Here is a 23,835-nt window from a genome sequence, read left to right as displayed (position 1 = left end):
TTGGATTTGAGTGAAGGGCTGCTCAGTCACCAGCCTCACTTTCACCTCCAGAGTATCTGGATCCAGTGGCCAGATATGAATCAGGAGATGGCCCTGGATGTGAGGCAAATCAGGATTAAGTAATTTGCCCGAGATCTCACAGCTAGTAAGTGTCAGAGGCTGGATTCAAACTTCTTTCCTCCTGATACCAAGGCCAGTGCTCTCTCCACTGCACCATCTAGCTGCCCTTTATTTATTTTAAGTTCTTGGGTGGCTATCCTACTCTGACTTTCGTGTGACCCTTAGACAAGTCACTTAACTGAGCTTCAGTTCTGTAATCTGTAAAATCAGGATGATTGCATTTGTTTTTTGAGTTGTTTCATTCATGTTTGACTCTTCATGAAAATTTTTGGGGAGTTTTCTTGCCAGAGATACTGTAGTAGTTTGCCTTTTCCTTCTAGCTAATTTTAAGAAATCATAACCGAGGTAACTAGGGTTAAGTGACTTGCCCATTTCACTATTGTGAGGAATATGCTTTCTAAATCTATGACTGGTTAGCTAACCAGTAGTGTTTTGGTACAAAAATTAACTTCCTGGAGTAGAACAAAGGGTTACCTAGTTCCTTTCAGGCAGAATGTCTAATCCTAAATGCAGAAATTCCATAGTGTAAGTTAAAACAGTGATAGAAGTGAGTTTTGAGTACAGAAAGTTCTAAAATTATCAGTTAGTATCTTTAAAAAATTCCATGTTCATATTCATGTATATGTACATGTCTCAATCTGTACTCTAAATTCATCACTTCTCAATCAGGAGGTATGGGGGCCATATTTTATCGTGAGTCCTCCAGAATTATTTCTTTGACATTGGATTGATCAGAATTCTAAAGTTTTTCAAAGTTGTTTTGTTTTTTACGATATTGTTATCATATAAATTATCCACCTTGTTATGTTTACTTCACTTTGCATTAGTTTTTACAAGTTTTCCCAGTTTTCTCTGAAACCATTGCTGTATAATATCTTTTTTAAAAAGTTCAAATTGATATTTTTTATTATTAGTATGTAGTAGAATTTACATAATAAATCTGATAAAATATAGCTTCTAGGGATTAGTGTCTTTAGGGAGACCCTGAAATAGTGATTCTGATTTGTGTCTTCTTTTATTACCTATTTTGCTTAAAGAAGGTAGATTCAATTCCTAAGGAGTATTTACTTCCAACATTTCAATTCCTTACTTCAGCAGAATACAATAAAATACTATTTGATTTTGTAGAATGATTGTAAATGGTGATTATGAAATAAATCATAACACCTTTCTCCTAATACCATTACTTCTTTTAGTTTTTGCAAGGTAATGGGGTTAAAGTAGCTTGCCCAAGGCCACACAGATAGGTAATTATTAAGTGTCTGAGAACAGATTTGAACTCAGGTACTCCTGACTCCAGGACCAGTACTCTATTCACTGCTCCTCCTTCCATTACTTCTTACTAATATGCCATTACTTCTGATTTTTATTTTGTGACTGATAATTCTGAGTTTGAGAAAAATCATTCTTGTACTGGATATTCGTAATTGTCTATGTCATAGTGACTGTTTTGGAGTAGATCATGAATCTTTATAAGAAAAACCACAAAAATGCTTTTGCCTTTGGTTTAAACCCAGACAACAGCCTTGGCTTAAATCCATGAAAACAATGAGTAAACAGGACCAAACTAATTGTTTCAGGACTTTGTTTAGTTTTAGTACATTCTGTTGGTTAGTACAAGGTTTGTGCACTTAGTATTTTTTCCATTGGAAGATGTGTCTTTTTCATTACAAGACTGATCTGAAGAACAGTGACTGTAGTATGGTTGTAGTAGGGCACTGTTTTTTGGTATTCAGTAAATAAGCACTCATGTCACCGAAATCCTGCAGGCTAGATCATTGGGATGAATCTGGAACAGAGGAAGCCGATCCCTGGGCATAAACCTCCGGAACTTGGGAGCCAGCTGAAGGGGTATGAGGCGATTGACCTGCAGGCTGTCAATCACTTCCTATGCCCACAGAGACATCACCAGTCAGAATGATGTGGGAGATAACACAATGCCCAGCTGAATTGCTTGACGACTTTCTGTGGATTCTTCCTTTATTCCTTCTGTCTCCCTTCACCCCCACTTTAGCTCTCCAAGGGGTCCCCTTGTATAATTTCTTCCATGACAGTATTAGACTAAATTTCATGCATTATATCTTGGTCATCCGTTTTCTAAATGTACTTTTAGTTTCCCATTTTTTTTACTACCACAAAAATAACTGATAAATATTTTTGTACACATAGGTGTTCTCTTCCTATTTCTTTGATTTCTTAAGACCTTAGTGGTATTGCTGAGCCAAAAGATAATCAGTTTAATAACTTTTTATAAAGCATGACTGGATCAATTGATAGTTCTACCCACAGTATCACCTTTTTAATAAAACAGAAAATGTACCTGTTTGGTAATGTTTAGACTGGCATTGCCAGAGATGTAAAATTATAATTCTATTTTAATTTAGTTGACTATATCGTGACTGCTCATATTTTGCTCTTGACTTTGTTATACTTTCCTACTTCCTAGGTATCTGTTTATTTCCAAGTAGGCATTTTGTTTATTCAAGTCAGATTCAATTGCCACAAATGCCAATGCCAAAAACACTAATTTTAAAAGTCCACAGGTTCTAGCAAATATATATTATTTCTTCACTTTAACCTACTACTGTACAGAAGAAATATAAATAGCTATTTGTTGTAATGAGATTGAACCTAAGAGTTGATTGATAAGGATAATGTTCATCAGATTTGGAACATTAGGGTACATGTTTAAAAGGGATTTGAAATGCAATTTAAGAGACCTAATGGTAAGAGAGTTACCACTCTTTTCTTAATTGGTCCTAAATTTTAGATGAGGAACTTTATTTTAGAACACTGAAAGAATGGATGGGTATGATTGATAAACAGCAGTTGATGCTCTTTGGAAAAATTGTGGCAAAAGGTGTTGTAGAACTGAAGATAGGTCAATTTTAAAAACTCCCAAGTAATCTCGTTCTCCAGAGTTTAATTATTTGGAGTTCTTATCTTATTTATCTGTGGTATGATAGGCCAAAGAGAGCAACTTGGTTGGAGGCTGCATAGATGGAGGCATAATATATAGAATAATGAGACAGTTCTCTTTGTTGCTGTCCTGATCATACTCCATCTGGATGGAATATTGGGTTCAGGTTTAGATACTTCATGTTTATGGTAGAGAGCATTTGGAGAATGGTAAACAGAATGGTGATCAAGGTCTAGAGGTTTTTTCACTGTTAATTGTTGATTCATTTTTTAATGATATTTTATTTTTTCAATTACATGTAAAGATAGTTTTCAACATTCATTTTTTTGTGAGCAAATTTTTTTTTAATGTAAGGTGGTCTTTTATTGCAGACCTTATAGTAAGTCTTTGGTAAAATAATGAAATTTATATTTCAAGTGTAGATTACTAAGATAGATAAATTAGACAATTAAGGAAAGAGTGAAAGAATAGGTAACTTTTATTAAAGTGTGAGAAGGGTTAAATGAATCAGGTGGAGAACATTTTTCATTACAGAAAAATGAATTCTAAGATTGGTTTCAAGAATACAGGTGGACGGGGTGGCTAGGTGGCACAGTGAATAGAGCACCGGCCTTGGAGTCAGGAGTACCTGGGTTCGAATTCGACCCCAGACACTTAATAATTACCTAGCCGTGTGGCCTCGGGCAAGCCACTTAACCCCATTGCCCTGAAAAATCTAAAAAAGAAGAAAAAGAACACAGGTGGAAATACAGGTGAGTATTTTTTTTAAGGTTTTTGCAAGGCAGATGAATTTTTACTACATAATAATACTCTATTAAATTTATATTCCAAAGTTTATTCATCACCAATTGTTAGGGACCTACCAATGACTTGATTTCTAGTCATTTGCTTCTATGTGTGTGTGTGTGTGTGTATGTATGTATGTAAATGATCTTTGGGGGTACATTGGCTGCTGTAGACTATATAACCTAAGAATGGGATCCCTAGGTCAAGGTGATTTTTGATTCTTCTACCTTGAGATTCCAGGTCTAGAGTTTTTAAAAACTAAAACAGTGGGAAAATTACTATTTAATTTAATTGTAATCTTTATAGATGTATTGAATCTTATATATGAACTTTATTGAATATTTTGCAGTAGTGTTTTGGTTTAATTGATTTTCTTTTTTTGCTGTGGAATTGCATCACCTGTTAAAAAATTGCATTGGGTCTAATAATGAAGAAAGTTTTGTAGCAGCTGAGGTTTTCTGCTTGTAGTCCCAAGGCATTCTTTGAAGTTGTTTTATATGACATTAGAGAATTGAATATGACTAGTCTTCTTGCCTTATCTGTATGCAGTTGTGTTCCATTGAAAGCCAGCAGTTTCAGCTAAAATAGGCAATATTTACATTGTATGTTTAATCTTTTTAGTGACTTTAATTAAATGTGAAAAGAAATTATAAATCTAGTCTAGTGTCTGAATCAGTTCTAAAGAGTGATCTGATCACCATATGAACTGAATCAAAATCTTAACAGATACATTTTATACAGTTCACTTTTCATATGACCATAGTGGCATATTCCATTTACTACAAAACATCAAATTTCTGTTCTGTTCTTTGGAATACCATAAGGATACAGGATTTATAGAATCAGAAGTAGAGCTAAAAGAGCTTCATTTTACAGAAGAGGAAATTGAACCCAAGTTTATCCCCCCCCACCTTGTATTATTAATTGCATTTCTGGAGGATTCACTGTCTCAAGGCTGAATATTCATTCATTTCTGGACAACTATAATTACAGGGTTTTTTTAGTTCGTGTATTCTGGTATTTGCCTTGTGTTTTCTGGTTTCCCCTTATTGGTTCTCTGGTGTTCTACATCTTTCCTCTGTCTCTGTACAGTATCAGTTTTGAATCCAATTACTACATTCATCTTCTGGTTTGAATTCTGATCATTGGATCACAGGTTTAAAGTTGCAGGGACCTGAGAAGTCATTGAGTCCAATCCCATGAAATTAAATGATTTACTTAGTATCATATAACCAGTAAGTGCCTGAGGTGGGATTGAACGCAGGTATTTTTTCTAAGTCCTGCATTCCTTCTACTACACCACACTATCTTTCAAGTTTACCTCACTATTAACCATCTTACCTAAGCCCATTGCTTAAGTGTATGAGCTAGATGGGACCCAATTTCAGACCGCTGGTGCTGATATCAGGATTTAGGTTTGTTTGTTTTTTTTTTTTTGCAAGGCAAATGGGGTTAAGTGGCTTGCCCAAGGCCACACAGCTAGGTAATTATTAAGTGTCTGAGACCGGATTTGAACCCAGGCACTCCTGACTCCAGGGCCGGTGCTTTATCTACTACGCCACCTAGCCACCCCATGATATCAGAATTTATATAATGCTATGAAATTTGCTTTACGTAGGTTTTTTTTTTTTAGGTTTTTGCAAGGCAGATGGGGTTAAGTGGCTTGCCCGAGGCCACGCGGCTATGTAATTATTAAGTGTCTGAGACTGGATTTGAACCCAGGTACTCCTGATTCCAAGGCCGGTGCTTTATCCACTACGCCACCTAGCCACCCCTTTACATAGTTTTCTTTTAATTCTCTCAACAACCCTGTAATAAGGTAGCTTTTTAAATTCTCATTTTACAGATGGCGAAACTGCCTGAGGGAAGTTAAATGATTTGTTCAGCATCATACAGTGAAGGTTTGAGGCAAGATTTGAACTTAGGTCTTTGTCACCCCTAAATCCAGTTCTCTATATACTATGACTCTTAAGATTTCTAAAATTGATTATTAAGGGAGTTTGAAGACAATATTTTTTCCCATCATTTGTTGAAATTTGTCAAACTTTTATTTGTGTCTTAGTTCTGTTTCTCTAATTATTAAATCTGGGTAGGTACTCTAATGTGACCAATGAGAATATTACTTTGATTAAGGATAGACCCAAACCAAAACACTTGGGAAAGTTGTGACTGAAAATAGATGGTGTTATAACTTTCACATAGTTTAGAATGTCTTTAAATTATTGAATATAGACTCTGGTGCATTATTGATGAAAGTATTTTGGTTTGTTTGTTTTTTAGGTTTTTGCAAGGCAAATGGGGTTAAGTGGCTTGCCCAAGGCCACACAGCTAGGTAATTATTAAGTGTCTGAGACAAGATTTGAACCCAGGTACTCCTGACTACAGGGCCAGTGCTTTATCCACTGCACCACCTAGCCGCCCCGGAAAGTATTTTGGAATGAAAAATCCAGTTAAAAAATATCTATATCCTTTCACCCACAGGTTGAACTACTAGGCTTATTTTCCAAGGATTTATTGATAACAAAAAAAATCCTCATATCCATCAAAGTATTTACAGTAGCACTTTTTTGTGATAGAAATTTTTTCCTTATATTAAGTCTAAATTTGCTTTTGTTGTTTTTTTTAGTTCTACCTCTGTGATCTAGTTGAACATGTATTATCCCTTTTACATATGACAGGCCTTCAAAAACTTAAAGATATATATATATGTATATATATTTAATCTGTATTTAAATCTGTATGTTTTCTGCTATGTCTTCTGTTCTCCAGAGTAAATATTTGACATGAATTTCTTCTCTGACCTAGTTGTACTTCTTTGAATAGTCTCAGTTTATCAGCTACTTTTAGAATAAATGATTTTGGTATAGAGGAAAGATGTCTTTTTTATTTTATTTATTTTTTCACCAGCACCCCCAGGGGGTCTATTTCTCCCTGTAACAGACACCCATGTGTGACAGCCCCAGCTTGGAACATGCTGTGGAGTTAAGGGAGTTAAGGGATCTCTAAGCACCTTAGAGGATGGGATTGGGGAAGGAGGAGGAGGAGGAGGAGATGGGGAGGCAGATGGGCTTTCCTTGGGGCAGAAGGGGTGGGGACTAGGCTCAAGCACAACAGGCAAGGAGATGAATCTTTGTGGAAGAGGAGTAGGCTCCAATCAAAGGGCCAGGGACTTTGAGGGGATAGGAATAGTGGGGCCCTGGCAGCTCAGGCCGGAGCAATAGACTCCTCCCCTCCCCTCCCCATGGGGCTACACTTCCTACTTCTTGGATTTTCAGAGGTCAGTGGCCTGAGCCTCTCCAATCCCCACTGTGGCCTTTGTAGAGGAGCCTCCCTGGCTAGGTGAAAGGTGAGCCAGTACATGAAGAGGGGCTGGGCAGCAGCGATAGCTATCATCAGGTACATGCGCAGCTGGTTTCTCACCCCCTGCACCAGGATGCCTTCGGTTGCCACTTCTGAGAGGATTTTCGGTCGAAGCATTCGTATCGTGAAGACAAAGATGACCACACAACACCAGCTGAGCACCAAGTAGTAGCCATTCCTTCCAAAGAGCAGGCCAGTCACGACCCCACCAATCATCCCTACATACTTGTATGCCAAGAAGGCCAGCAAGTCTATGGTGGTGAAGTCTGTGTTGACAGTGACCAGGTAGAGGCTCAGCAGGATGGTCAATACCTCCGCTGTGAGCCAGGCTGGGAGTGAGCTAGCCTGCAGACCCAGAAGGTCTGGGGAGAACCTGTCCTGTGTCCACAGAATCAGGCCAGCAACCACAATGTATGTGATAAAAGCCATAGCTGGAATGTAGAAGTCGGCGGTGTTGATTTCAAACCATGGGGCCACAGGCATGTCCTGCTGGTACTGTACCTCCCAGACCTGGTGCAAATAGGGAAACACCAAGAGTCCCAATTTCTTCCCCACATACGCAGTGTCAGCAGCAAAGTAATACTTCATCTTGGTAACGGGAATGAAGCGGTCAATATTCTTGTCGACCAGTTCCTTGCCATGAGCAGCCAGGCTGCTCCCATAGGCCACAGCCATATTGGACACAGAGTAAGAAAGGAAGGCTGGTTGTGAAGGGAAAGGGTAGCCCAAGCCCCCAGGGAGCTGGATAGCTCCCAGGTCCGTGGGCTGAGCTCATGTCATGGAAGAGCTGGTGGGGGTCAGCCAAGCTGGGCTCTGCCATGGGTACCCTCCTTTTCATAGGGTGCCGGGTGCCCCCCACCACCGCCGGGCCCCAGCTGCATCCCAGAGCAGGAAAGCTGACTTGGCCCTGATGGACGCCGAAAAGGGAGATGCCTATTTTTTAAAACAGGCATAAGTACAGATAGGGCTTTTATTACTAAATTTCTTAAGTGCTCCCTACCCTCATGAGGCAGTGTACTAAGAAAAATCAGCAACTTTAAAAAACCATAATATATAATAATACATTATAAGGATCAAAGTATTACGTGATATTCATAGGGTGTTTATTTTATTCAGTTCAAAAACCTTTAATAACCTACTTTGTGCAGGGAACTCATGTACAAAGATAGTGCATGCTTTTGGAGAATTTAAACATTTTCAATATATGGAGATAATTGATGAAAACTTTTATATCTTTTCATGCTCTTTCTACTCCCTTTCTACTCAAATTCAGGTTTTGTCTGTATCTTGACTTAATCAGATATCCTTCTCTTAAATAGATGTATATTTTGAAAATAACTCCAGAAGAAAAAATGTCTCTTGATATACAACCTAGGCACTATAATATAACTAAATTTGATAGTCATTTAAAATTTCTTTCTTGTTTAATCTTTCATTGTATTTAAAATTTTTGTTTCTAAGTGAATCAGTAGTTATACATCTATTGTTTAGCCATGTATTTGTTCCCCCACTATAAGGGGCCAAGACTAACTTTTATAATTATCTGCCCTCCTCATTTTGTGTTGGGGGAAATTGATAAAGTAAGAAACAATGTAATAAACAGTAATAAAACAACTACTATAAAATGCAGTGCCTAGTAATTGTTCTATATGCAGTGTTGCTGAAGAAGTATTTTTACCTCAAATTTCATTTAAGACTATCTTCTTTTTTGTATAAGACTTCTAAAACTTTCCTCTTATTTTTCTGTTATTTTCTTTACAAAGTCAAAAGAAGAAGTATTTTTACCTCAAATTTCATTTAAGACTATCTTCTTTTTTGTATAAGACTTCTAAAACTTTCCTCTTATTTTTCTGTTATTTTCTTTACAAAGTCAAAAGAAACTTCCAGACAAAAACTTTAGCTTCATAATCAGATTATATCCTTACCAAATTCCTTGATAACTGGGGCTATTTGTTCTGTTTTCTTGAATGAAGCAATACCTGTTAGGAGTGGTACCTCCCATGGCTCTTCTACCCTCATACTCTCCCTTGAGGACCTTGCCTTTTATTTTTAATGAGTCTGTTCTCTAAGAACTTCTTCTCCTTTCCTCCTCAACCCGCATCTCTCTGACATTGCCCATACTCTAGTGGAGGCCCTCATCATCTTATGCCTAGACCAGTGCAAATATTTTGCTGCTTGTTCTCTCCTTTGAGGTACTGGCCACTCTAGTCTATTCTCCATTTGGATGTCAAAGTGTTTTTCCTTAAGTTCAACTGTGATTGTCACCTCTCTCCCTCTTCCCTTCTCCCCAGTTAACTCCAGTGGTTCTTTTATCTCTTTGAGGATCAAATATGAAAGTCCTCTGCTTAGCATTCAAAATCTGTCTCTCCCCCCACCCCCACTTTATTTCCTTATCCAATGATACTGGTTTCTTTGCTCTTCCTTGAACAAGATACTCTATTTTCTGAGTCGAGGTACTTTCATTGACTAAACACAGAGCTTAGACTCTTCTCCCTTCTCTGCTTTCTGACTTCCTTGACTTCCTCTAGTTCTTAACTAAAATTTGTGTCTTCCCTATGAGATTATCTCCAGTGTACCCTATATATAAACTATATAAAATTATATTCTGCCTCTGAACTTCTTGGGGCAAGGTCTGCCTGCTTTTACCTTTCTTTTTAACTATCCCTACTGCTAAGGGGTTAAGAGTTGCTGACATATAGAAAATGCTTAATAAATGCTTGTTGACTTACTATGACTATATCATATTGCCTACTGTGTCAGACTGTCTAGATTCAAGCTTTTCATTACACCTCTTATTATCTTGCTATTTTCCCTGCTGCTGCAATATTTGGACCCCTGGACCTCCAGGGACCATACACTGGGAGACTTGACTCACCTAGTTTCAAACCTCACCCTATACTGATTGGTAAGTGGCTCATACAGCCTCCCACCCCATCATCTATTTGCTATTTCTCATGCCAAACCCCTTCCGTTCCCTTCAGGAGAACCACAGTCAAAATAAATATTACCATCCTTGTGGGGAAAGGCAAGTGAATCAATTATCTCCACTTATCATCCCCTTAAGTTTTTATACCAAATACTTCTCTCTCTGGCTCTACTTCTTTATGTGTGTTATCTCTCTATTAAAACATAAGACCTTTGTGTGAACTCAATAAAACCATTTCAGGGTTAATATTTCTAAGTGAAGTTCTCTTAGAGTTAAGAAATATTAAAGAAAGAACATACTATTATTCTTAACTGTTTCTAGAAGAAAGACCCCTTGTATTCCAAATAGGTGGCTCACTCTCCTAACTTTTGATAAGACTACTTTTACTGACTAGGAGGATAGTAGACTTTTCTTAGGAGACTTTACATGCTCAAGACATTATTTCATTTAGATAGACATAGAAGGTCATTAAAAGTTTTTTTGATATTCTCACCATTCATTTGTATGGTGAGGTAGTAATAGTTTATGAAAACATGTTATTCTTTTTATTACTAGGTGATTTTTTTTCACATGAATATTGTAACTCCGAAGATCCAGTTGGAAGAGAGGGGGTTGGGGGGGGGGGGTTGTGCTAGACTGTATAATCTTGCTGGGTTTGAATCTAAGGTGCAGCTCCTTGATCTTCACTACCTTTGTGAGACTTGGCATGTACCCTTCTCTCAAGAAAAATTAATAATTTTTTTTTCCTTTTTCCTCAGAGGAATCTCAATTTTTTTTAAGCGGATTTTTATCCCACACCCTTGAGCAGTAATTCACTCACTTTTGAATTTGCGTCTCTTGGTTCTTAGAGCTTTTGGCACATAGTAAGCAACCAACCAATTAATTGATGCGTTTTGACTGATTTATTATTCAATCATTGATTAATTTATTATTGTCTTTAGTTAATTATTTAGTTGATTTTTAAAAAATATCTGAAGTCTCTATCTTTTTTTTCTAGATAAGCTCAGGTGCTCCTTTTTTTGACATGCTTTACTTGATCCACCCCATTTATTAACTGTTCTTTTCCTCTGTGAATTACTTTTAAAGTATCAGTTCATCTTTTAACTATTGCATTCCTTATTCTCTGTGGGTTCTTCTTTCCCTCTCCCAGCTCCAGCTTCTCCATGGTATTAGTTTTGTCTCCATGGTATTAGTTTTGTCTTTATGTCTCAGCTTCTTAGCACAGTGCTACTAGGCTGCATTTATGCATATGTATACTTTCATTCGTGTGTGTGTGTGTGTGTGTGTGTGTGTGTGTGTGTGTGTGTATAAATTTATGGTGTTTAACAAATGTTTATTGAGTTGAAGTGAGAAATACACAGGAAGATGATTTTGGTGATAAATAAGAAATTCTCTTTTCTAATTATTTGTTTAATTTGGTCATCATTTAAAGAGAAGGAAATTCCATTTCCAGCTCCTCAAAATACTCAAAGAAATTATATAAAGAAAAATATTGTGACTAAACATACCTATTTTTTTTCCCTTCTTGGAGGCCCATTTTTTTATTTTTAAGGAGAACATATTTCCCCTGCCTTTTTTTTAATGGGTGAACTGTTAATTTCCCAGAAGGTTTGGCTTATTTTTTCTACATTATATTGCAGTCTTTATGTTCTCTTTCATACCACATCCTTTCTACAACAGAATTCTTTTCTTGTAATAAAGAAATAAAAATCACTTAGCTTTGTTTTAGCAAATTTTAGCCAATGAGTTGTTTTTAATCTGTTCACATTAAAAACAAAACCCAAACTATAAATGCTGCTCAGGTTGCTCCTTTACTCCCAAGCTTTGGAAGGAAATTTAAGTATTTAAAAAAAATACTACTCATCATTTCTTTCATTGAAAGAAGTTAAAAAAAAGTCATCCATTGCTATCATTTGGAGATATATCTCTAAAACAATGACTCTGGATATTGCCCATATTACATTATTAAATCAACACTTAACTCATCAGCTGTCATGTCAGAACTTCTTTTGAACCTCGGGTTATCAGATTTTGGTAAAGCAGGACAGAAATGTTTTGATTCAGAGGGTGAACCCGAGGGTGAGTAGAAAACTTTTAAAATCTTCTCTTTTTTGATTTTATGATGCAAGATAGGCAATCTGTCCATGTGTCTTTTAATGAAAAATATATTGTAAATTAAATTATATCTTTTCTATCTCTCCTTTCTAATATAGTGTGTATATATATATATTTGTTTTTTTGCAAGGCAATGGGGTTAAGTGACTTGCCCCAGGTCACACAGGTAGGTAATTATTAAATGTCCCAGGCCAGATTTGAATTGGGGTCCTCCTGACTTCAGGGCTGGTGCTCGATCCATTTTGCCACCAAGCTGCCTCTCTTTCTTTTATATTTTTTCCCCAAGGCCATACTTGGAAGGAAATGATTGCCACATGAATGGAAATTGACTTTTTCATAGATGGAAGATTTTGGAGAAATTCAAGATGAGAAATAATTTTTTTTAAAAGAAAGATTTTATTTATTTTGAGTTTTACAATTTTCCCCCATTCTTACTTCCCTCCCCCATCCCCCACAGAAGGCATTCTGTTAGTCTTTATATTGGTTCCATGTTATACATTGATTGATGAGCAATAATTAAACAAAAAATGCTGACTGGAAAGCTTAGTGATAAGAATTTACTATTTTAGCTATTTTAAAAAATTGCTTGCTTGTATTTATGTAGTCTTTAAGAACATTTTATTTTTTCTTTTGAATCTCTGCTTATAATTCTATACTTTTTTCCTTTTGGGAGTACCTAGATTTGTAATAATTAATATTGGCCCACTTTCTCTTTGATTTGTTCATCTTTGCCTTTAATTCTTGAATAGTGAAGCTTTGTGTCAGAACATCTTGTCCCCTTTTGAGTTTTTTCCCTTTTTTTTTTTTGGAGGGGAGATTGGTCCTTACTAGTTATGCCTACAAAACCCTGTATCCTTGCTCTTTTGACTCTTTCTCCTGGAGTGAGACCTTCTGAGATCTCTGAGGTTCAAAATTCTGTATCTTCTGGGAACCTAGTTTGATAGGGTGCCTTTGAGCTCTGGCTTACAGTAATTTCTCACTGAATTTCTTGATCACTATTCATTCTGGTGTAAGCTGAGTTTTTTTCAGAGTACTCTTTATCTATGTGGTAACTATGTGATCTGCCTAACTTTCCCCATCTTAGCAGAAAGTCTTCCCCTTTTTTTCCCCCAGTTTTTTTGCCCCTTTTCTTTTAGAGAGATTACTGCTTTTGTTACACCTTTATTTTAAAGGAATAAAATTTCTTGCCTTTCCTAATTCAGAAAGAACCACCTTCTGTCAAGTTGCTTTTTTGATTAGGCTTGTTAGCAAAGCAATAACTAAACAGAGCAGAAAAGGATAATTTCTTCTCATCATCCTGAGGGAAGATGAAATATTGTTTTCTCTGGTCATCTCAGAGAAGCATTAATATTAGAACCTGGTTAAATGCATTCATATATGTTAATAGACTTGACAATGCATATATTTAGTTAGTTGGTATGGAACCTTTCCTTTTTTATTATCTCTCTTCTATCGTCTTTCCCCCTTCCAAACTTCTTTATTACTATCAAGGGCACCATCATTATCCTAGTCATATACAGAATGGAAACCTCATCCTCAACTCTTAATACCTTCCTTATTAATCAGTGGTAAAGGTCTGTCAGTTTCACATTGATAGCATCTCTTGAGTATGCCTCTCATCCTTTCTCTAGCATTGTCTTCATCCTGGTGCAACTCCTGAATTAATGCTATACCTTGCCTCCAGTTTCTTTCTAACTTATGTGTCAAATTGATCTTTCTAAAGCTTAGTTCTCATTTCACTCCCTTTACCTACTCAATAGGTTTAGTAGCTCCCTGTCATTTCCTGGATGAAATATAAATTCTTCTGTTTGGCATTCACAGCCCTTCATAATTTAGCCCCTCCAGTCTTTACCTCATACTCTGCAATCCAGTAACTCTGACTTTCTTGTTTGTAATTTTCACTGACTATCCTCCAACCTGGATAGTGCTCTTTCTTCTCATCTCCATCTCCTGGCTTCCGCCAAATTCTAGCTAAAAACCCACCCTTTCTGATCCCCTTTTAGGACTTACTTAATGATTATTTCCCATTTATCTACTTGTACATAGTTGTAGGCATATCATTTATAAAGTTCTAGAGACATCATTTCTGGATAATAATGTCAGCATTTTAATAAAAAGAGGTTAGTGGCATTCTGGAATGCCAAAGATGGCTATGGTGATGGACTCATGCCCTTGGAAGAGGGTATTCCTGAGAGTGGTAATCAACCTTTGGTTGGTTAATATTTGAGAGAATGATTATTATAATGAGGGTCTGTACCTATTCTAATGAGCTTTAATTATATCATTTACTTCTAAGTTCTCTCATTCTCCCTTCCCTGTCCCCATCTACCCAGCCTTGGGCAATCTTAACCAAAGAATTTATCTCCAATCAAACCAGAATAGAACACTATGGCTTCTCCCTGGAGTGAGGCCTGAACTAGATTGTTAAGAAAGGTAATCCAATCTCTTTATCTGTAATGTCCTCCAGAGACTGAACTTTTGAAGTGAGGACTTAGAAAAAGGGAGGAACTCTGGATCTGGAGGTCAGGGACTGTCTCTTACCTTTCTTTATATAAACATGTAATGACTTACTGACTTAATAAAAATGTTGGGTTTACATGGACTATTTTCTAAAAAACTGTTCCTTTGTTGCTTATATTCTCAGTAGCCTCCTGTTGTCAGAGATGGTAAAATCCCATTACTAAGAGAATTTGGGAATATGAAATAATTGCTTTCTCATATATGGCCATATAAAAAACATAAAATTATGCTTTTCAATAAGGAATTCATGAGGAAAATATAATGCTCAGCAACAAATACTATTTTTGTTCCCTAAACTTTGTACTAATGAAATATAAATATTTAATAGTACATTTCTGAATTTGTTCAGCATGAGAAATTCTAGAAAAGTATTTATCACATGTGAAGTTCTTTCTTTTCTAACTGTGTTGCCTAGAGTAGATCCTAATATATTGAGAAAATGAGCAGTACAGACTCAGGTTTACTTTTGATTCTCAAGAATTAGGAGACCTATCTGTAGCTAAACTGGTTTTTCCTTGTCTTTTATTTGCTTAGGGCATGGAATATTTCAGTCATACAGTTCTAGAGTTTGGAATGAATTCAGTCTAGCTTGCTTGCCAAATGAAGTTAATGTTAATGTTCACGGGAAAACTGAATAGTAATTGGACAGAGGTGATTGTCGTGGTTTGTTTATATAGAAATGCAGAAAGGATATAAATAAGATGGTCTGATTTCAAGAATTTCCTGTTAGATGTTTGGTATAGAATAGAATTTAAATTTTATTTCTAGGGCGGCTAGGTGGCGTAGTGGATAAAGCACCGGCCTTGGAGTCAGGAATACCTGGGTTCAAATCTGGTTTCAGACAATAATTACCTAGCTGTGTGGCCTTGGGCAAGCCACTTAACCCCATTTGCCTTGCAAAAAAGGGGGAAAAAAGGGAAAAAAATTATTTCTGGAGGTAGTATTAAGAATGCATTCTGAATATCAATTCAGTTTTTCTAGAGATTATTTCTAGAGATTATTTTCAGATTTAAGTATCTATGTAAGAGACTTTAAGGATTTCAGTACATTTGTAGGTATTAAATTTTAATTATTTCTAGGAAGTGTTAGGTGCCAAATGAATGAAAAACATACTATACACGGAGGATTCTCATATCCCTTTTTCTGAATGATGTACCTGCAGAACTTTTCTAAATATTTACCATATTTGTTTTCTGAACACAAGTTCAACTGCAGGTGTTCAAGTGATTAATGATGGGGTTTTTTTTTGTTTTTTTAGTGTTTTTGCAAGGCAATGGGGTTAAGTGGCTTACCCAAGGCCACACAGCTAGGTAATTATTAAGTGTCTGAGGCTGGATTTGAACTCAGGTAGTCCTGACTCCAGGGCCGATGCTCTTTCCACTGTGCCACCTAGCTGCCCCAATGATGTTTCTTTATGTGGGTATTAGTACCTGAGTATAAGCAGTTTAAGGTTTGTTTGTTTGTTTGTTTATTTAGGTTTTTGCAAGGCAAATGGGGTTAAGTGGCTTGCCCAAGGCCACACAGCTAGGTAATTATTAAGTGTCTGAGACCAGATTTGAACCCAGGTACTCCTGACTCCAGGGCTGGTGCTTTATCCACTACGCCACCTAGCCGCCCCAGTTTAAGGTTTATAAAGTAAAATATCTTTAATTTTATACTTATTTTTGTTAGTTAGATTTTTTTTAAATCACCTAATTTATAAATATTTCACTTTTCCTGTAAGAGCCATAGGGGGGAAAATGCAGTTTGACAAAACTAACCAATATATCAATTGGTTTTTTTGGTAGTATCTTCAGTATTATATACCATAATTCCTCACTTCTATGAAGGGGGAGGGAGATGTATTTTCTTATTTCTTTCTATTTTCCAAAACTTTTATTGATTTATTTCTTGCATTTTGAGTTCCTAACTCTGCACTACATAAGGCCAACATTTGATACAGATATCTATTTGTAAAAGAAGGAAATATCTATATATCCTCCTTTTGTATTTTTTCATTAATTCCTTTGATATTCTTAACCTTTTGTTCTGCCAAATGAATTTTGCAATTTTTTTTCCTAGCTTAGATAAGGGAGAATTGCCATTTTTATGGTTCAGTCCCCCATCCTAATGAATAATTAATAATTCTCTAATTATTTAAATCTGACTTTATTTGTAAAAAAAAGGTTTTATACTTATGCTCATAGTTTCTGGATTTGTCTTGGCAGGGATTCTCCCAGTCATTATATTTATTTTAAATGAATTGTCTTTTATTGTCTTGTTTTATAGGGCTTTGTTGATGATATATAGAAATGCTGATCAATTATGTGGGTTTATTTATATCCTGTTATTTTGCTAAAATTGTTTTAAATTAACTTTTTAATTGAATCACTTGGATTTTCCAAGTATTTTTCCAAGTATTCTATTTTGTGATTTACAAAAAGATATAGTTCCCATTCTGATTCTGATTCCTTAAATCATTTTCTTGTCTTTTTGCAGTTGCTAGCATTTCTGGTAAATTATTGAACAATATTTGTGATAATGAGCATCTTTGTTTTATTCCTGATCTTATTGGGAAGCTTCTAGCTTATTTTGATTATCTTTCTTTTTTCCCCGATAAGGCAAATGGGGTTAAGTGACTTGCCCAAGGTCACACAGCTAGGGAATTATTAAGTGTCTGAGGTCTATTTGAACTCAGGTACTCCAGACTCCAGGGCTGGTGCTCTATCCACTGCACCACCTAGCCACCCTGGTTCAACAATTCTTACATTATCTCTCTCCTTGATCTTTTTTTCTTTGATTGATATTTTCATAATTTTCTTACTTCACTTATATTTTTATTCAGCTTCTTTTATTTGATTTTTAAAGTCCCTTTTCAGCTATTCCAAAAACTTTTTTGACTTGTGATTATTTTACAATTTTTTTAGAAGCTTCATGTGTAGCTGTTCCATGGTCAAGTTCTTTTCCTTTTTTTTGTTTACTCATTTTTTTTCTAATTTTTTTTTTGTTAGTGAATGGAATATTCCATCTTAAGAGTTAATATTCTTAGGGGTGATTAAGTGGCTGACTTCATTGCTGACTTCACATTCCTTTCTTTTTGTCTTTAACCAAATAGTTAGCCATATTAATACTGTCAAAAAAATTTTTGATGATCTCAAATCAGTTTTCTTCTCCCTCTTGCCCCTTTTCACCTTCAGAAGGAAATCCAAATCAAGCAAAAAAGTTGCCACATTAATAATGTCCAAAAAATATGGCTCATTATGCACCTTGAGTCCATACCTCTCTTTAGGAGTAGTATGCTTCATAATATATTTTCTGGGATCATGGTTTGTAAGTATACTTAATAGTATATTAAGGTTTTGAAAGTTGTTTGATTTTGTAGTGTTGTAAGTATATAAATTCTATTGGTTCTGGTCACTTCATATAAGTTTTCCCAGGTTTGTTTCTCTGAAATTATTCTCTTTATAATTTTTTATAGTACAGTATTTTAATGCACATATAATATTAATATTTTAAGATATTTTTTCAATCAGTTAGCTCTCATTGAGAAAGTAAGAAAAATTTTCTTCCCTCCCTGCCACCCCCCCACCTTAAAACACGTATATTTTCTGCAGTTGGCTATGTTCAGAAAAATAGGTTTACCCCATAGCTTTCAGGAAAAGGATAAAGCTAAGAGACCTTCAGAATCATTTGGTTGATCATTGGATTGATCAGAATTCTTAGAGACTTTCAAAGTTGTCTTTATGATGATATTGTTTTGTAAAAATTGTTCTCCTGGTTCTGCTCACTTCATTGTGCATTAGTTTGTACAGTCCTGATGCTAGCAAGCCGCTTTTTAAAGTGGTCCAGTGATTCTTAATCTAAATATTTGACATTTTCTGGGTCATTCATTTCAGATAAGAGATCTTATGTTTTCTTCTCTTTTTTTTCAATCTTTTAACTTTATTTTAATACTTTTTATTTTATGGAATCAATTTCAGTTTGCTCATTATTTTCACGGAGATAATTATTTGGTTTGTTGGTTTTTCTATCTCTTAGGCTGAATTATTAATTATCTTAACAAGTTTTTTCTTTGTAGCTCTCATTTTTTAATTGTTCTTGACTATCATCCTTTATTCATGATCTCATTTTAAATTCTTTTTAAAAACTCTGACTTCATCTCTCCTGGAAACTCAGATTGATCTTGTGTCCAAACTACATTTTTCTTTGGGCTTTGAGACCTTTCCTTGTAAGTGTTTTGGAGTTATGAATAAGATGCTCCCATGTATAAGGTGCACCTTAATTTTGGATCCCGAAATTTGAAATAAAAAGTATTAAATAAAATTAATTGATTTTTATTTGATTTGGTTTTTATTCATCATAAAATTCCTACAACTCCTCATCACTGATCTGTGTTTGATGATGTCTTAGGAGAGGCTCTGACTGCTCTCCTACCTGTGCTCTGGTCTGTGGCTGACCACAAACACCCCCCTGGCAAGTCTGGTGCATGGGAACACATGCTTAGGACCATTTCATTTCATGAACCTGAGGCACCAGTTGTGTCCTTTGAAATCAGCCACTTTTTCATCAACAATTCTTTTTTGCCTCCTGCAGAACCATCTTTGTGGACACAGGAATTTCACTTGCCCTGTGCTCTTCAATCCATATCTTCAGTGCCCTCTCTACATCAGGCCATTTACTTAACTTGCCCCTCATGGCCTTCTCCTGCTACAGTTGTTTTCAGTAGGGTTTCTTCTTCCTGTAGCCAGTTTCAGTTTGTTTTCTCAGTTGGAGGAGGAACAAACTGATGTTATGCAGCACAATTTCCATTCACTTTTGCAAATCGGTTCACTTTGAACTTGAATTCAACACTGGACACAAATCTTTCCTGAGCTATTTCTGGGCAGAAAGTGGCAAAATGTAACCTAATAAACCAGTAATAAATGTGAAACAATGAGCACCAAAGGCAAGTGCAAAAATGTGGGAAATGCAAGTAAAACAATTTACAGTCACTGTATAAGATGCTCCCAGTTTTTAGACCCCCATTTTTTCAAAAAATGGTATGTCTTATACATGGGGAAGCATGGTAATTCTCCTCCCCAGTTATCTGTGTCTTAGTATCATGATAGCTCTTGATATTTTTTTTTGTTTGTTAGCCCATTTTTTTCCAGTTTTACTTATGGGAATTTTAGTCTCTACTTCTTGTGGGACTGGGCTTATAGTTATATGATTCTGGCTTTTCTTATCTGGTATCATTCCCACTGTTTTTCAGCTACTGTATTTTTTGAGTACTTCATTATTTTAAGATCATAGGAACAGCTTGAGCTAAGAAACTGTAGACTTTCAGTTGGACCAGGTCAGTTTAAGAGCAATGTCAAATCCAGAGACATTACAGGTTTTAGTTTGTGACCAGGCAAACCTAAAGCAGTATAGTATGCACATATGATAATAGTGTTTCTGATTATGTAATATCTGAGGTTTTTCTTCATCTTTATAATTATCTTTATATCTTTCTTAGTCCTAAACTGATGTAATAATCTCCTGATGTACCTGACATGGTTTACCTGACAAGGTGGAGTAAAGTGTTAAATTCAGAAGATACCTTGGGTTTAAGTCTTGACTTTGATACTTTTGAGTTGTACAATTGTTGACAAGTTACTTGCTATCTTTATACCCTAGTCTCTAAAATGAGAATAATAATGCTTGGCACTTCATATTTCTTTTTTTTTTTTTTTGCAAGGCAAATGGGGTTAAGCAGCTTGCCCAAGGCAACACAGCTGGGTAATTGATTAATTATTAAGTGTCTGAGACTGGCACTTCGTATTTCAAAAAATTATGGGGGAAAAATATTACACTGGACTTACAAAGGTTTACTATGCAGTGTAGAAGGATGTTGTTTTAGTCTATAAACTGCATAATTGAAAAAAAGAATTTTAAAAATTAACTTGCTTATTATAACACTTTGTCAGTATGTTGATTCTTATTGTAATAGGATTATTTCAACAGCCAGCACCAAGACTGATTGTTAATATTGCTAGTTATAATAAACAAAAATTTCTTTGAGATTAAGACCACCCTCTCTAGATCATTGATCTTTCTGGTTTGACTAAGAGTGCTAACTTTTTTTAAGCCAATGTTAGAAGGAAGTAAAGCCTTAGGCTAAAGAAACAAATGGTTTCCTGGATACACACTGAAACTCATTATGTGAATGGAATGCTAATCTGTAAATTACAACAGATCTTCAAAGTGATGAGTATGTCAACAAAAACAAAATTGCATTATTAAAATAAATGGGTATTAAACTGATTTTTATCATGTATCTTATTTATTTGAATGTTACAAAGATTAGTTTTGTATTGAACTAAGACCTAGTTGTGCATAGCAATTAGAGTTTGCTTTTCATTTATATTGTGCAATTTTTAAGATCTGACAGAAAGATCTAAACTTCATAAAGGGCAATTGAAGACTATTTTATTGTGAATTATTGTACAGAATGACACAGCATTGAAAAATTAACATCTTTTCTGATGTTTGCATTTACTAGGATATATTTATTTGTACATATGTTTTCTGAATACTTAGCAGGTCATCAGGCCCAGCTTTTCAAACTTGTTTTTAAATTTCATCCCTTGGAAACGTGAGGATAGAAGAGGAAGGAAAGAAACTTTAATCAGTTGGATAGGATAACTCCATGTAAAAAAATAAGCCTGTCTTCTTAAAATTAAAGAGTAAATTTGAACATCTGCCACTTGTTTGGTTTTTCTATGTGAATTTACTTTCTGTGGTTACATTTAGTTAATTCCATGACTTCTGTGTTCAAATTTATTTTATGGACTTCATTTGGCAGCATTATTGTACAGATGAATAAGTGTGTAATGGTGATTTTAGCAATAGCAGCTTACATTTATTTGAGCTATTGTATTTCAAGAATACTTTATTTCCTGGCCTTTCAATCTATTGATACAAACACCAGATTCTCTGTTTGTTTGATGGTCCTTAAAGAATTATGACTGAAAAATTGGTCACTCTTCAGTCTTCTGATGGACTTCTTAAATCAGCTTGGCTGGTTCTTGGATAACAAGACATGGTCTGCTGTCAGGCCTCTATGGTAGTAGGTCTGTTAAATCTTATTCTAAGTGCAGTGAATTTCAGAGTAAGACTTAAGTGAAAGCATCATTTACATGTAAGTGAAAGCATCATTTACATTTACATTTACATTTACTGGAGCCCCTACAGCAAATTCATCTTTCACTTTTGAAAATTAGATATTTTGAATTTTGAATAGTGTACAAAAGAAGTTTTTAAAGATCAAGTATAATACTCATTTTACAAATAGTAAAATTGAGACTTTGAGAGATGAAATAATTTGCCCAAGTCATATAGTCATAAAAGCATGGAATTAGAAGGAAGAGATAATCCAGGATCTTTTAAGCTTCAGCTTCAATATTTGACCTTCCAGTGAATAGCCTGAATTAATTTCTTGAAGTATTGATTGATTTTATCTTTTTGCTGTCCAAGAAACTGGGGTGCTCAGCTTTCCTTATAGTCCCAACTCTCACTTTGTTGGCAAGGTGATACTTTTTGCTATGCTGTCCAGATTTGTCATAGGTTTCCCTCCAAGAAACATGTGTCTTTTAATTCCATGGCTACGGTCACTAGCTGCAATGAGCTTTGAGTCCAAGAATATAAAAATCTAACATTGCTTCCATTTCTTCTCTCTCTGTTTGCCAGGAAGTGATGAGACCACTTAGTTCTTTTGTTGTTAAGCTTTAGGCCAGTTTATATACTCTTCTCTTTTACCCTTTCTTAAACTATCTTCACTTTGTGCTAACAGAGTGGCATTAGCATGTATCTGATACTGCATTTTTTTACTTCTGTTTGTTTTATATACTGATCAATTGCTTAATCTATACCAAGATGTAAGTCTGTGAGCTTAGATTCTAATAGAGGAATTTGTATGAATGTAAAAAGAGATAGTGACAAAAGTAAATAGCACAATGCCTGTTTCAAATATGATTCATCCACTTGGCAAAATAGAAACATTTTATTTTCTCAGGTAATTAATCACCATAGTCTTCAGGGAGTCTTAATGTTATATTAGCTGAAGTAGAGCTATTTGAAGTGACTTTGCATATGATCTACCAGGCATTATTTAAACTACACCAACAGCTAAAGGTATTCCTGCTGAATAAGACTTTTTCCACTTAATTCTGTTAAGTAACCTTATGATGTCATAGAGGTAGTCAGGGAAAGTTCATTTTTGTTTATCACAAGAATATAATTTTCCTTCAAAACATTCCTCCCCCCCAATATATTTCTTTTTATTTATTAATTTCAGATCTTTGCAATCATAAAACACACATTAGTCTTTCCTTTTCATTAGTATTACAGTGATAAATATAGTGAATATATGGGTTTTTTATTTGTGTTTCAGTGCTTTTACTTCTTAAGCAGTCTCTTGTTTTAACTTGTATTTTCAGTTAGTTGTATCAGGGGATATTTTCCCTTCAAACTAACTATTCATTATAAAGGGATATTGCATTGCTTAAAAATTTGAGTAGATAAAAATTTAAAACAATCAGATGTGGATTTAATTGTTTAAAATTTTAAGCATTATCTCTAGTAATTCTCTAATTATTTCAGTTTTAAAGAGGTTACAGTTTTTGAAAACCAGCCTATTACTATGCATTTGACAAAATGAATGATTGTGAGTATTCATGATCTTATGATTTTTAAAAACGTGAATACAAAATATTGGTTATTATTGCCCACAGAATTCATATTCAAGTACAAGGAGCATTGCAAAGATACAATTTGTCCATGTACTGAACCTATGCTTTCTTATGGTGACTGTAGCTAAATGCATTAAGATTTGGCCAATTTCAATTCAATCTCATTTCCACTATTTTCATCTCTGTGGATGGTGCTGTCACCATCAGAGTCTATTTGCCATTCTAGTTTCATTTTTTGTTGACTTTAATTTGAACTTCATTTTCATTGGGAAAATGGGCATATTTACCTAGATTTATACTTGAAAATATCTAATAATTTTAGCATTTGCTTTTTTTTTTTTAGGTTTTTGTAAGGCACATGGGGTTAAGTGACTTGCCCAAGGCCTCACAGCTAGGTA

The 23,835-nt window shown here is 35.2% G+C and overlaps 1 protein-coding gene and 1 pseudogene across 2 annotated transcripts in view; one reads left to right on the top strand and one right to left on the bottom strand.

Annotated features, from left to right (window-relative positions):
* Window positions 1-23,835, top strand: part of RAB6A (RAB6A, member RAS oncogene family) — a 67,593-nt gene that overhangs the window by 9,518 nt on the left and 34,240 nt on the right. The window lies entirely within an intron of this gene.
* Window positions 1,868-8,139, bottom strand: LOC141510230 (protein YIF1B pseudogene; annotated as a pseudogene).

The sequence above is a fragment of the Macrotis lagotis genome, chromosome 1 (genome assembly GCF_037893015.1).
Source record: "Macrotis lagotis isolate mMagLag1 chromosome 1, bilby.v1.9.chrom.fasta, whole genome shotgun sequence".
NCBI classification, from domain to species: Eukaryota; Metazoa; Chordata; class Mammalia; order Peramelemorphia; family Peramelidae; genus Macrotis; species Macrotis lagotis.
The sequence above is the reverse complement of the archived record's forward strand: the minus strand, read 5'-3'. Positions and strand labels throughout refer to the sequence as shown.